The sequence below is a fragment of the Electrona antarctica genome (assembly GCF_951216825.1).
Source record: "Electrona antarctica genome assembly, chromosome: 2".
NCBI lineage: Eukaryota > Metazoa > Chordata > Actinopteri > Myctophiformes > Myctophidae > Electrona > Electrona antarctica.
The window spans coordinates 3,209,277-3,222,966 of NC_136807.1; the positions used below are offsets into that span (position 1 = coordinate 3,209,277).

The 13,690-nt window shown below is 46.9% G+C and overlaps 1 protein-coding gene across 1 annotated transcript in view; it reads right to left on the reverse strand.

Annotated features, from left to right (window-relative positions):
- Window positions 1-13,279, reverse strand: part of LOC306940973 (vitamin D3 receptor A) — a 94,452-nt gene extending 81,173 nt beyond the window's left edge. Inside the window, exons 1-2 of the mRNA XM_079526277.1 lie at window positions 13,247-13,279; window positions 12,189-12,422 (exon numbers count right to left, since the gene is read on the reverse strand). The gene's annotated coding sequence lies outside the window, so the exon portion shown is untranslated. The remainder of the gene's footprint in view (window positions 1-12,188; window positions 12,423-13,246) is intronic.
- Between the last annotated feature and the right edge of the window lie 411 nt (window positions 13,280-13,690).

Below are 13,690 nucleotides of genomic sequence, written 5' to 3' on the forward strand. Positions count from 1 at the left end.
CCCAATTCTGGGGTGTACATTTGGCTAAAGTATTTTTGACAAAGAGATTTGATGAGCAGGAAAATGAAGTATATACTCAACTGTAAGGTTTAAGTGGTTAAAGGACCACTTCACCACTTTTCAACCTATCTTCATATAATAAGTCATTATAGTCACTAATAATCATGATAAAATGGCACGATTTTTCTGTGTCTCATAGGAGGGCTGTGGGCAGTTTAGAAACCGTCTTCCAGTGACATCATCATTAGGCAGATTTTTTTTTAAACAAATGTTTAGATTTTCATTATCGTGAGAACGATGGCTTCCATTTTCGCATTGCAACTTTTCAGGACTAGAAAGCCTGCAGTTTTTATTAGCTTGTATTCCCCATCGATGATGTCACTGGAAGACGGTTTCTGAACTGCTCACAGCCCTCCTATGAGACACAGACTGAGTAGAAAAAAAATTGCGCCATTTTTTTCATGATTATTAGTGAGGACCTATTATATGAAGATAGGTTGAAAAGTGGTGAAGTGGTCCTTTAAATCAAATTATGTGTTTTAATATTTGTATTGGTTTATAAATCAAATTATACAACAGGTCGTTTCGAGGAAGCAATCTGATTGGTTGAAACAGCCTTCTAAGCCGTGCTTTAACCGGCCGTATAGGAACGCCTAATCAAAACATAGAAATCAGCTGCTCTGTTCTCCCAGAGCGCTACCGACTGGGTTGCTAGGCTAGCGAGTTTCTAGCCGAGTCAAGACATTTTAACTGTATTGACGAGCCGGGTTGTGGTGGGTTAAATAATGTATATGTAATGTATATGGGGCGACTGTGGCTCAGGAGGTAGAGCAGGTCGTCCAATGATCCATGGGTCGGCGGTTCGAATCCCGACTCCTCCTGTCTACATGTCGAAGTGTCCTTGGGCAAGACACTGAACCCCAAATAGCTCCCGATGTGCTGGTTGGTACCTTGCATGGCTTCTGCCGCAATCGGTGTATGAATGTGTGTGTGAATGGGTGAATGTAATGCACAATCTATGTAAAGCGCCTTGGATAAAGGCGCTATATAAATGCACCGTTTACCATTTATGGGATTTCACTTGTCCTGCGAGGACGTTTGGTAAACAGATGACTTGGCATGACCCATGTTCAAGATGTTGCATCGGTTTGTTGAATTTGTGGCTTGAATGTTCCAGGCCTTGTTGTTCAGAGACAAATGTCCCTCACAACACCACCAGTGGCCAATGGTAACATCGTTAACCCGTTTAGGCCTGACCTCAACATTTTAAAAAAAATATTCGAAATACTCCAGTTTTCTGAAATAAATATTTTCACGATTTTTCCAAAAATAGCAGACCTACAAGCTCGTAGCGCGCCACTCGGTGGCGCGCTATGAGCTTGTAGATCTGATATTTTTCAATAGCTAAATTATAACATAATGTTTAAAACACCAAAAGGGGTTCCCGCCCAAAAGGGGTTAAACGTTTGAGTTATGGACACATTGCCGTGACATTCCCTGAGCTCTTCTTGGACACAGAATTTCCCCCACAACTTGTCCATGCCAAGTAAACACAATTTTTTAATTCCATGACATTTCCATGTTTTCTAGGGTCGGAAGAAGCCACAGACAAGCTGTTGCAGAACACGAGGATGGATCAGTAACATTTTATCTAAGTGTAAAAGTAGAGGAAAAGCCTAAAATATGTTATGATACAAAGTGAAACGCTACACCTTGTAGGTCTGTAACTCTGACGAATGGAAGTGTACGAATGGAACCAAATAGACCTCTCGAGGGTCCATTTGTACACTGTCAGAGTTAAATTAAGATGTGCCATCTGGGCCATCATAACGAAACACAACAATAGTACTATTAGTCAACAGGTACTATAGGTCACACATGAATCCCTGGCCGTGGTAAGACCCTGTCTGGCCCAGGGCTGACCCCAGACCTGTCTGAAGGCAAGAATGGACATCCGGCTAATAAACAATAGGCTCACTATATGAGCAGGTCAGTTGCTGTCAAGAGCTGAATCTATAGCAGTGGTGGACAAACTTTAAGCCCGTGACCCAAGAGAGAAATTAGATGCTTTAGCAGACGTACAGTTTGAGGGTCCAATGGAGTTCAAACATTTGTCCACGCTTTTTAATACTTTTTTTCTTCCATTGGTTCAATATTTTTGTAACCAACACAAAATGGAGTTAGGTGGTTTCCTCCAGACAATGACGATACCGTCGACATGACAAATGGCCTGAAATAACGACAACATTTGAACAAATGAAAGAACATTTCAATCGTAACTCAATAATAACTCACAGCAAGTGCAGTGATGACATGTTTCCACACAGAATGACCTGCAGTACAGCACCGCGACCACTGGGATATTCAGAACAGGCAGTGAACCTCCCACAGCCTGGGAGCTTTGGTGCAACATCCTATAGCACTGGTTCTGAACGTGCCTGGGGTCCGGGGAGCTTTGGTGCAACATCCTATAGCACTGGTTCTGAACAAGCCTGGGGTCCGGGGAGCTTTGGTGCAACATTCTATAGCACTGGTTCTGAACGTGCCTGGGGTCCGGGGAGCTTTGGTGCAACATTCTATAGCACTGGTTCTGAACGTGCCTGGGGTCCGGGGAGCTTTGGTGCAACATTCTATAGCACTGGTTCTGAACGAGCCTGGGGTCCGGGGAGCTTTGGTGCAACATTCTATAGCACTGGTTCTGAACGTGCCTGGGGTCCGGGGAGCTTTGGTGCAACATTCTATAGCACTGGTTCTGAACGAGCCTGGGGTCCGGGGTGCTTTGGTGCAACATCCTATAGCACTGGTTCTAAACGTGCCTGGGGTCCGGGGAGCTTTGGTGCAACATTCTATAGCACTGGTTCTAAACGTGCCTGGGGTCCGTGAAGGCCTTCAGGGGTCCTCCAGGGGGTCTCCAGCTAAATGAGTTAGTAACCAAATACTAGACACTCACAGGTCTGTAACTCTGAGAATGTATAAAGGTAACGAAATGGACCATTTTACAGTGTAGATCAGGGTTCCTGGGATACAAGTGTGATCAAATAGGGGCCCATCCATGATCTAATATGCATGTCAGTCTGGGGGGACACTGCTCTACAACACCACAATCTATAATGCAAAATGTCAGACCAGATCATTAATTTGTGCACCAAACAAATCCATTGGTAAATCCAATGCGCTCTATAGTCCAGACCTCCAGTGTCAGCGAGGGACTTTGTGACGTGAACTGGACCTCTATTGACGTTTATCTCGACTGACTGAGGCCCCTGGGGACCTTGTAGAAGACTTAGTCACACCACAGTGACCACACACACAACACTACAGCCTGGTTCCTCAATTACAACTACACTTATGTTGTTGCTATGCAATTACCTCTTGTGTGGAAGCCATTAGTCTCCATTGAGCACGTTAACCTGTTTGGAGTGTTTGGAGCTGAATGCAGGTGGTGGTGGTTACAATGTTACAATGTTGTTACTTTGGTTCTTTATCTGGATCGCCTCTGGGATCCACGCACGCACACGGCTGAACGCACGGCCGCACGCACGGTCGCACAAACGGCCGCACGCACACAGCTGCACGCACGGCTGCACGCACGGCCGCACACACGCACGCACAGTCGCACACACGGCCGCACGCATGGTCGCACGCACGGCCGTGCGAGCACACACACACACACACACACACACACACACACACACACACACACACACACACACACACACACACACACACACACACACACAAATAATCACAACAAGTAATGAACTACGGTAAAAAAACAGGCCATATACTTAAAGTTCCCATGCGTAAATGCCAGTTAAGTTGTCTTTTTGGTGACACCTCTGTCTCCTAAATTAGTTTGGGATGTGTTTTGGACACCTTGCCAAAACACATTGAGCTCATATCCACAATACAAGTTATACTCCATTGTTGTTCAAATAACTGAAACATGACTCAGACCTGTACTGTTCCTTGGCTTTAGTCAGCATAATTCATCATTAAGATACACTTGGGCTGTAGTTTGGCTTTCAAAATGTAAATACAGCGATGCAGCTGTGTGGACAATCCAAGCACTGAATTTCATAATATGAAATTCAACAGGGACTGACATTGCTGTTGCTGTTTCACAAACATGTTATTTGTTAAGGTCCTTTTAAAAAAAAACACTCCTTCTGCATATTATGAGCCTTTTTTAACTGCAATAATAAATGATCTGTATGTGGCTGCTGGGGGCACTGTTGAGGGAAATTTCAAATTAACACATTACTGCCCAGCCCTCTAGGCGAAATCCACAAAATGAGCAGAGAAGAAGGGTCACTTTACCCAGAAAGGGTAAAGCCTTCCCCATAATGTTCCTGACTGCGAGTAAAGCTTCACTTTTGCCTTCATAAGGCGTAAAAGATTCACCCCCAGGCACCTTCCTGTCCTGACGGCTGCACCCCACTCCTGATACAGCCCTGGGTATAGGCAACCCGGCCTGGCAGAGATTTTCTAGTTTTTGTTTAGTTTAGTTTTCATAGACGAACATCACAGAGCCCCATGTGTTCATGTGTCATATTGTCAGTGTTGTATTGTGATGCTGGTGACCCTGGTGGGCCTCCTCTCCAAGGGGAATGATGCAGCCTACAGGTGACCCTGGTGGGCCTCCTCTCCAAGGGGAATGATGCAGCCTACAGGTGACCCTGGTGGGCCTCCTCTCCAAGGGGAATGATGCAGCCTACAGGTGACCCTGGTGGGCCTCCTCTCCAAGGGGAATGATGCAGCCTACAGGTGACCCTGGTGGGCCTCCTCTCCAAGGGGAATGATGCAGCCTACAGGTGGAGATCGAGCGGCCGCGGAATTGGTGAAACAATCGACAGTGGAGATGATAGTGGAATTCCTCCCACCCTGCTCCCTTCCGGGACGAAGGTTGTGGCTGCCGAAGGCTACGAAAGCCTCCACAGACGAGGTTCTTTCCCCTCAGCTGCTCAATGACTCTGGCTTCCCTTCCACGTCAACGTCAAAACAAATCCCTATGTGTGTAACTGTGTATACATTATGGCAAATAAAGGTATCTGAATCTGAATCTCTGTTAAAATGTATCCATACACCTCTACCAATAACTAAGAAAAAAGTAAATTGAATAGACCCTTTAACCCATTTTGACCTGAGATCAGATTCTAAAAATGTCTTCTACATCCTGACAGTTTTCTGAAAAAGCTATGTTTCTATGTCAGTCGTTCTTCGATTTTTCAAAAATAGCAGACCTACAAGCTCATAGTGCGCCACTCGGTGGCGCGCTATGAGCTTGTAGATCTGCTATTTTTCAATAGCTAAAGCATAACATAATGTTAACACCAAAAGGGGTTCCCACACAAAATGGGTTAAACCCTATAATATATACTTCATTGACCAAGTGCACCAGTCCAGGGGTCCAGTCCAGGGGGTCCAGTCCAGGGGGTCTAGTGTAATTTATTCCCTCTACACCCAATCTCTCACATCACGTTGTGTTGGTTTGCAATGTGAGCATGTAGATGTTTTCTTATTAGTGACATACCCAGAATAGAGAGGTAACGTGATTAAAGACAACAATTAACAAGAGTTTAATGACCCCAAATCTCAAACTATGCACACACACACGCACACAGACACGTGCGCGTCCATGTATTGTACAGTATACATGTGTGCTCCGTATTGCCAGGAATCAGCTTACTCTTCAAAAACGCTGGTCTGCACCATAAGAGCCCCACGCATCTGTTATCATTTTACAACCTGCCTATAACTCAGCGGAGCACGGACCTCTAAAGCGCAATGTGCTCCGGTAAGCACCTCATTACAGAAAATAGCCCCTTTTGTATCCCTCCACTAAGACAATGGGTGGGCTTGGAAGCGCCGTCACTTGAGGGAACGGGCAACGCCAAGTGACAGAGCAGCACCTCAACACTAGAGCCAGAACAACAGCACAGTTTGAGGTCTTTGAATCACAGACGACCGATGACATGTTTTGTTGACCTATATATACACAGTATATATAGATTGTTAATATACACTGTATATAAACACTTAAAGGGAAACTTTGCAAAACCCTTTTTGCTAAAGAATACATGTTACTGATGTTTAGAAGATTTAGAACACTTTCCTGGGTGTCTTTATGTGTGTAATATGTGGTTTTAGATATTTTAGATGTTAGCAGTGAGCCCAGTGTCTCTGATGTCATCGACACTGGGCTCACTTACTTCCTGGACTATACAGTAAGACAGCCCTCTCCCTATCCACAAGGAGGAGCAGTGCACCAAAGCATTATGGGAATTGTAGTCCAGGAAGGAAGTGAGCCAGTGCCGATGACCTCAGAGACACTGGGCTCACTGCTAAAATCTAAAATATCTAAAACCACATATTACACACATAAAGACCCCCAAGAAAGTGTTCTAAATCTTCTAAACGTCATTAACATATTTATTTTTTGCAAAAAGGGTGAAGTGTCCCTTTAAGCCCTATTTAAAACTTTTCAATTTGCATTTGTGAGCTTGTAAATTCACTATTTGCTTTATTAAAATGACCAATGTTGTTTCACGATGCTGTAAACCAATGAAAGCTACAATCCATATCTCCGCATGGAGAGGAGTCATTGCATCACCGAACACAACAACAACAAAGATGGCGGCATAACTTGTGTCATATTCGGTCAGCCGTCAAATAACATAGATTTTAATGATTGGCAGATTGATAACACTCTATTAATCATCCAAGGGGGTCAATCAGGATGTCACCATAGAATAATAAGATTATAAAGAAGAAAGTGCAGAGAAGAGCATAAATATTGCAATAACTATTACTAAAACCATAAACGATTACATAAGATACAATAAAAGACTCACATGCACGGATTACACGCACATACTCGCGTGTTTGCAACGTGCAAGCGCACCCGCCTATGGTGTCCTACCTGACACCAGGGCCAATGGAAGAGTTCCACCTCCAACCACTGCAGATGTACTGGTTACTGCATTGTATTAAACTCACTCCAAGATGTTTTATTCATTCAAATAAGGCCCAGGTTGTAGCTTTTAAGCTGCCGTATAAAAACCAATTCGGAACACAGCAGAAGACACTTTGAAGTGTTCCGTCGATGATACCAGGATGATACCAGATGATACAACAGTCTGCAGGCCAGCCAGCAGTGGGAGGGGAGAGCATAGTGAACCCTGGTCCTCATCGTGTCTGTGGAGCCTCTGTTCTGTGTATTGACAGCATAGGAAAGGCACCCTCCTAGTAAAACCACAAGCTTCCACAACAAAGAGAAACGATCTCGGGCCAAACACAACAAGGCAGCATCGCCCAACACAATGCACTTCAAAGCAACACACTAGTGCCTTGACTTCACTCCCCTCCTATCAAACTGCAGCGTTCTCTCTTTCATCACAACAGCAACACCTAACCGAGACTGAAATAGTCGATTGCAACCATAATATAGAACCATCGTTTTTATTTCATTTCAAGTGAACCTGTAACCTTGTGACAATAACCCTCGGATCAGGAGCATTATACCAAATTATTCACACCTGTGGGTGCCGACGTCACTCTATAAGTGTGTCCCACACGCACACACTCGTCCTCTTGTCTCCCTCCTGGTCGGTAAGAGCTTATACCAGCTTGTGATTTTGACTATCAATTCCTCGCGGTACTGGATGCCTGCTCTGGGCTGCCTTCTATGTGGCACCCGCTTGGTGTACCGTGAGGCTGTCTCATCATATATGTTGTTTATTGCAGGCTGACGATTGTGTTCGTCGTGTGTGATACACATAACTCACGTTCCCGTTGGTGACAGCAGTGCGCTCGTTGCACGTGAGATATACTCACATTCCTATTTGGTTCCATTCCTATTCCTAAGTGTGTATTGTGTATGTTTTCTCCCTTTAACCCATTTTGGGCGGGAACCCCTTTTGGTGTTAGCATTATGTTGTGCTTTAGCTATTGAAAAATAGCAGATCTACAAGCTCATAGCGCGCCACCGAGTGGCGCGCTACGAGCTTGTAGGTCTGCTATTTTTGAAAAATCGAAGAACCACTGACATAGAAACATAGCTTTTTCAGAATACTGTCAGGATGTAGAAGACATTTTTTGAATCTGATATCAGGTCAAAATAGTATAGCATAGCCTACACTGGCAGCACTCCACACAGCACTGGAGCGGCTTCTGTTAGCCTGGCTGTTGTTTACACTGTCGGCTACGGCTGTCTTCTTTGGTGGTATACATGTTGGCCTCCCGCATCTTGGACAGTGCGCTGTCGCCACCTATGCCTCTGGAGTGTTGTTGCAGTCAGGCTTTGCCTTGTTTAGAGGGTTTTGATTTATGATCTTCCTTACATTTACTATTATTTATTGTTAATATTAACAATATAATATAACATTTTATAAGGCAGCAATTCTGTCCGCCCTTGGTTGGGCTTGCATGTTACTTTGCTGCATGAGTGTTTCTCCAAACTATTCAGTGAGAGACGCATTGGCTTTCCCTGCTGTATAGTATGGAGGTTCAGGGAAATGGCCCAGAGGATGGTGTGCCACCTGGCCAGGGTCCGACTCCTCCTAGTTCGGACGCTCCGGCTGTAGGGAGGAAGGCGAGTAGGAAGCGTAAGTGGACTGAACAGGACCGCGTCCGTGACACCAGTACCCTGGAGTTTGGGTACTGTCTGCAATTCAAGGACTGCCCCCCTCGTTTCCGAAGGGTTTTGGAGACAATAGTAAGGGACCAATCTCGTTCGGCCGCTCTGGCCAAAGAGGTTTCTGCCCTGTTGGGGAAAGGTGCAATTAGGCATCTATCTCCAGCGGAAGTGAAACAGGGGTTCTATTCCAGCTACTTCCTTGCCCCCAAGCGGAGCGGAGGCTTCCGCCCAATTCTGGATTTGAGGCAACTGAACAAGTTCCTCAAGGTGCTTCCCTTTTGAATGTTCAGGCTGAAAACTGTGTTTCAAGCCATAAGGGCAGGCGATTGGTTCACGGCAGTGGACCTTCGCAATGCTTATTTTCACTTTCCAATCAGGCCGGCTCACAGGCGATTTCTCAGGTTTGCCTTTCAGGGGAGGGCTTTTGAATACAACGTCCTCCCATTCGGTCTGTCCCTGTCACCCCGAACATTTACAAAGTGCATGGGTGCTGCGTTGATCCCTCTGCGGCGGAGGGGCATTCGGGTGTTCAATTATCTTGGTGATTGGCTGGTGTGTGCACCATCTGAGAGCCTGGCATGGAGCCACACAGAGGTTGTGTTGACACATCTGGTTTAGCTCGGTCTGCATCTGAATGCAGAAAAGAGCAGCTTAGTCCCAGCTCAGTCAGTTGAGTATTTGGGACTTCTTCTGGATTCCATCACCATGAAAGCATGCCTGACGCAGAAAAGGAAGGTGGCGATCAGGGAGTGCATCACAGACTGCATGTCACGCAGGTCGGTGTCTGTAATGCAGTGTCAGAGGCTGTTGGGCCTCTTTGCAGCAGCTGCCCAGGCTGTGCCAATGGGCTTGTTGCACACACGCCCGCTCCAATATTGGTTTGGGCGCCACAAGTTCCGTTTGCCAGGGACGGGTCAAGGATCCTTACCCTTTCCCACGGTGCTCTCAAGGTCCTCAAGTGGCGGAGGCGATCACAGGCCGTCCACGAGGGCGTTCCCCTGGGCCAGGGTGGTTCCCCTGGGCCAGGGTGGTTCCAGGGTGACCATAACGACTGACGCCTCTGGCACAGGCTGGGGCGCAGTCTTGGAGGGCAGGTCTGTTCAGGGTCGTTGGCCTCCTGCGCAGCAGGGGTGGCATGTAAACCTCGAGATAGAGGCTCCCAGTTGTGTCGGGGAAGCAAGTCATGATAAAGACAGACAACACAGCCGTGGTGTCTTACATCAACCGCCAAGGTGGGCTGAGGTCCCCATCACTGCATGCAAGAGAGTGTGCCAGTTGCTCTTGTGGGCACAGTCCAATGGTGTCACCCTGAAGGCTTTCTAAAACCTTCCGGGACCCCAGAATGTAGCAGCAGATCTGCTGTCAAGGGAGGGACCCCCCCCCACCCCGTGAGTGGCGCTTGCACCCCCAGGTAGTGAACCAGGTATGGTTTCACTTTGGTCGGGCAGAGGTAGACCTGTTTGCCACGGAAGGGAAGACTCACTGTCCTCTGTGGTCGTCAATGCATGGACCACCAGGACCACTGGGGGTGGATGCACTGAGCCTTTCATGGCCTCAACAGAGGCTGTATGCTTTTCCCCCACTTCCTCTCCTGCCGGCTTTCCTCAGGATGGTGAGGTTGCTGTGCGCCCGCAGGTACTATTGGTGGCACCGAATTGGCCACAGAGACCATGGATGGGAGAGATCTACGAGATGCTGGAGGGCCAGCCATGGTGTCTTCCAGTCAGACGGGACTTGGTGTCCCAGGCACATGGCAGGATATGCATGGCACCCGAAGCCTCAGATGAATAAAATGCTAGAACCTTTGGTTGGTTGTGTTCTGCTATATTACTGTGATGTTTCACTCCTCATGTATGGCCTTTTTGACCTGTATAGGTTTTGGCCACTTCAATCTCCTTGTGACAAATTTGGTATACTGTTCATGTTGTCACAGGGTTACAGGTTCACTTGAAATGAAATAAAACGTAGGTTTACGTACTGTATGTAAACCCGGTTTTATGAATGAAAAGTTAACCTGTAACCCTACTTTGTCACTCGGCAGCGAAGGCTGGCCCTGTCATGCATTTCCAGTCGTCAGCCAAGAGGAAGAGGAAGAGTGTGTGCGTGTGGGACACACTTACAGAGTGACGTCGGCACCCACAGGTGTGATTAATTTGATACAATGCTCCTGATCCGAGGGTTATTGTCACATGGTTACAGCCAGGTTCACTTTTCATTCATAAAAGCGGGTTCACGTACTGTAAACACACGTTATATCAGCCTGGAAAATGCATCGGACACTATAGGGCATGTATACAGTATTTCACTGAGGGGGGTACGTTTTCCTTTCTGCTCCAAGTAACAATAACTCCTTTCACGGGGACATAATGCATCCAGAGATTCTGCAAAGAGGATTAAAATAGCGTTACTTAACAATACCGCTTATTTAGGAGAACGTGGTTTGATTTTCAGCCCCACAGAGAGGCACACAATACACTAAATAAACTCTCTGCAAGTAACACAGCAGGGTGTGTTAATGACTGATAATGGCCAGCCTGTTAGTCACTGTGAAATACAATCTGTTCATTGGAGGTCGGGCGACCTTCATTGATATCACAGATTAGCCGGACATCTATTAATTAACACAATTAGAATAGAACTTAACAGAACACAACGGAATACAATACGCTGCAGTACAGCAGCAACGACAGACCATTTCACAACCATGGAGTCATATGGCCGATATTTGTGTCAGGCTCAAAATCAGGCCACTATGCCATAAAATTGGGGCTGGTCCGCGCCTTTGTCTCCATGCCTGCAAAAAGAGGGAGTCACCTCAAGTGTCTCGCTGAGAGGCTGGAGGAGGAGGCATGCCAACACACACCCCATCTGGAGGAGGAGGCATGCCAACACACACCCCATCTGCATTCTCGCTCTCTCTCACAGACACACACACTGCACACACATGCATGCACGCACGTGTGCACGCTTTCTAGTGAACACACACACACACACACACACACACACACACACACACACACACACACACACACACACACACACACACACACACAGCCATAAACAGTAAACATGATGACAAGCTTCATTTGTATTGCATATAGTACTGTAGAGGGGGGGGGGGGGCTGCAGCAGGCCGTGTGCAGCACACTGACTGCACACGTGTGGAATATGGCAAAATACTGCCGCCTTTAATAGATGCTAGTAACAACACGTGCACACGCACACACACACACACACACACACGCACGCACACACACACGCACGCACGCGCACACGCGCACGCACACACGCACGCACACACGCACACACACGCACGCACACACACACACACACAAGCACTGGTATGCAGCAGCGAGGCTGCAAACTTTGACCTTGCAATGCCGTGTATGTGTAGATAGATAGATAGATAGATAGATAGATAGATAGATAGATAGATAGGGGTGTGTGTGTGTGTGTGTGTGTGTGTGTGTGTGTGCGTGTGTGTGTAATGGCAGCCATAGCCTTGCTGCTGCTAAGGGAACAGCGTGCACGCTTTGCTGTGTCTTCTTACCTGATGGTTCATATCAGCCTTTACTTCACACGCACTTTGCAGAGGAGAGACTCCCAGAGAGAGGAGGGGGGGGGGGGGGGAGAGAGAGGGGCTGCTGGCGCCCAGATCGCCCCCCAAAATCCTCCAAAAAGCAAAAGGCAAGGAGTCAGTGATCTCTGGACAGTCACCAATGCTTTGGTTTTACAATCCCCACTGGCTGCAGGCAGGAAAACTTTGTTTCTCCTCCTCAGAAAACTGTCAACAACAAAAAAAAAAGAGCAGAAGGATTGAATTAAATCCAAAAGCTAACGGTCTGGATCCCGCAAAGCAAATCACAGCAGCATGAAGCAACAAACACCTCTCTATCTCTATGGGGCTCAGATGTCCACACAAACGCCCTGGATAGCTGCAGAAATACGCGGAATAACGCCGTTATTACAACCGCCACGCGAGCGCCCGGCATTAACGTGACATTGTTTCCGTTAGCTGCATTAACGTGACATTGTTTCCATTAGCTGCATTAACGTTACATTGTTTCCATTGTGTTGCAGCAGCAGCATGTCAACATGAAGCACTTTAACGCAGCAGCAGCGGAGCAGCAACGCGGCCAGGAGGGTGTTGTGCCGAGGTTCGTGTCCCCGTCACAATCCGTCTCGCCCCCGTGTTTATTCCCCTCAGTTCGCCGTTTCACGTGAGGCAATAAAATGACACGTTGACAGTGTGGGAGAGATTTCGCTCCTAAATGTTGGTTTGGCAAGATGTAGAAACGACGTCCGAATAAACGGCGCAAAGTTTGACCACCCACCCCCAAAACAACGCGAACGCGGCAGTGTAAATAATAACGAGGCTTCACTCCGCTGTGTCAAAATGTTTCCCTTTGGGAACGCTGTGGGGAAACAGATTCTGACGGGGGCACCACATTCGGCGCAACACCGGCGGCCTCAAACACTTCTAAAAAGCGCTTCCAAAACCACAACAAACAGTTCCAGAGGCGCGGGTATTACACATGTCTCCACGAAAAGCATCACATCCGCCAAAAACAGTCCGAAATGTACTGGAAAACGCCCAAAATAACTTACATTAATCCATGCAGAGAAGCTACGTAGGCAGACAGTGTGGATTGAGCTTGATGTGTATCACTAGTACACACTCCTCTATGGCCCCGCCCCTCCAACGCATAATCTATATATCATCTCCACGGCCGGCCAATCACACGGGAGGAGTCTCTCCTCCCATTGGCCGAGAGAGATGTCGGTCTCGAGCCCCCGTCTCAATCGATCCCTATACCACCATATATAGGGGTGTGTCGTGACGTCACCGAGATAGGTGGCCAACCTATTTTCCAACAATAATAATAAACGTGTCATAACAAATACACTATCTAGTAGTAGGTCTGTTTACATGTCCCTACACTAACAAAGACTAAACACTTGTTTCTGTGTGTTTATTATCTATAGTAGCTTATTTTGAGAATACCTGACAATTTGACAAACCCTAAATTCTCTAAAAAATTATCCTTTTGT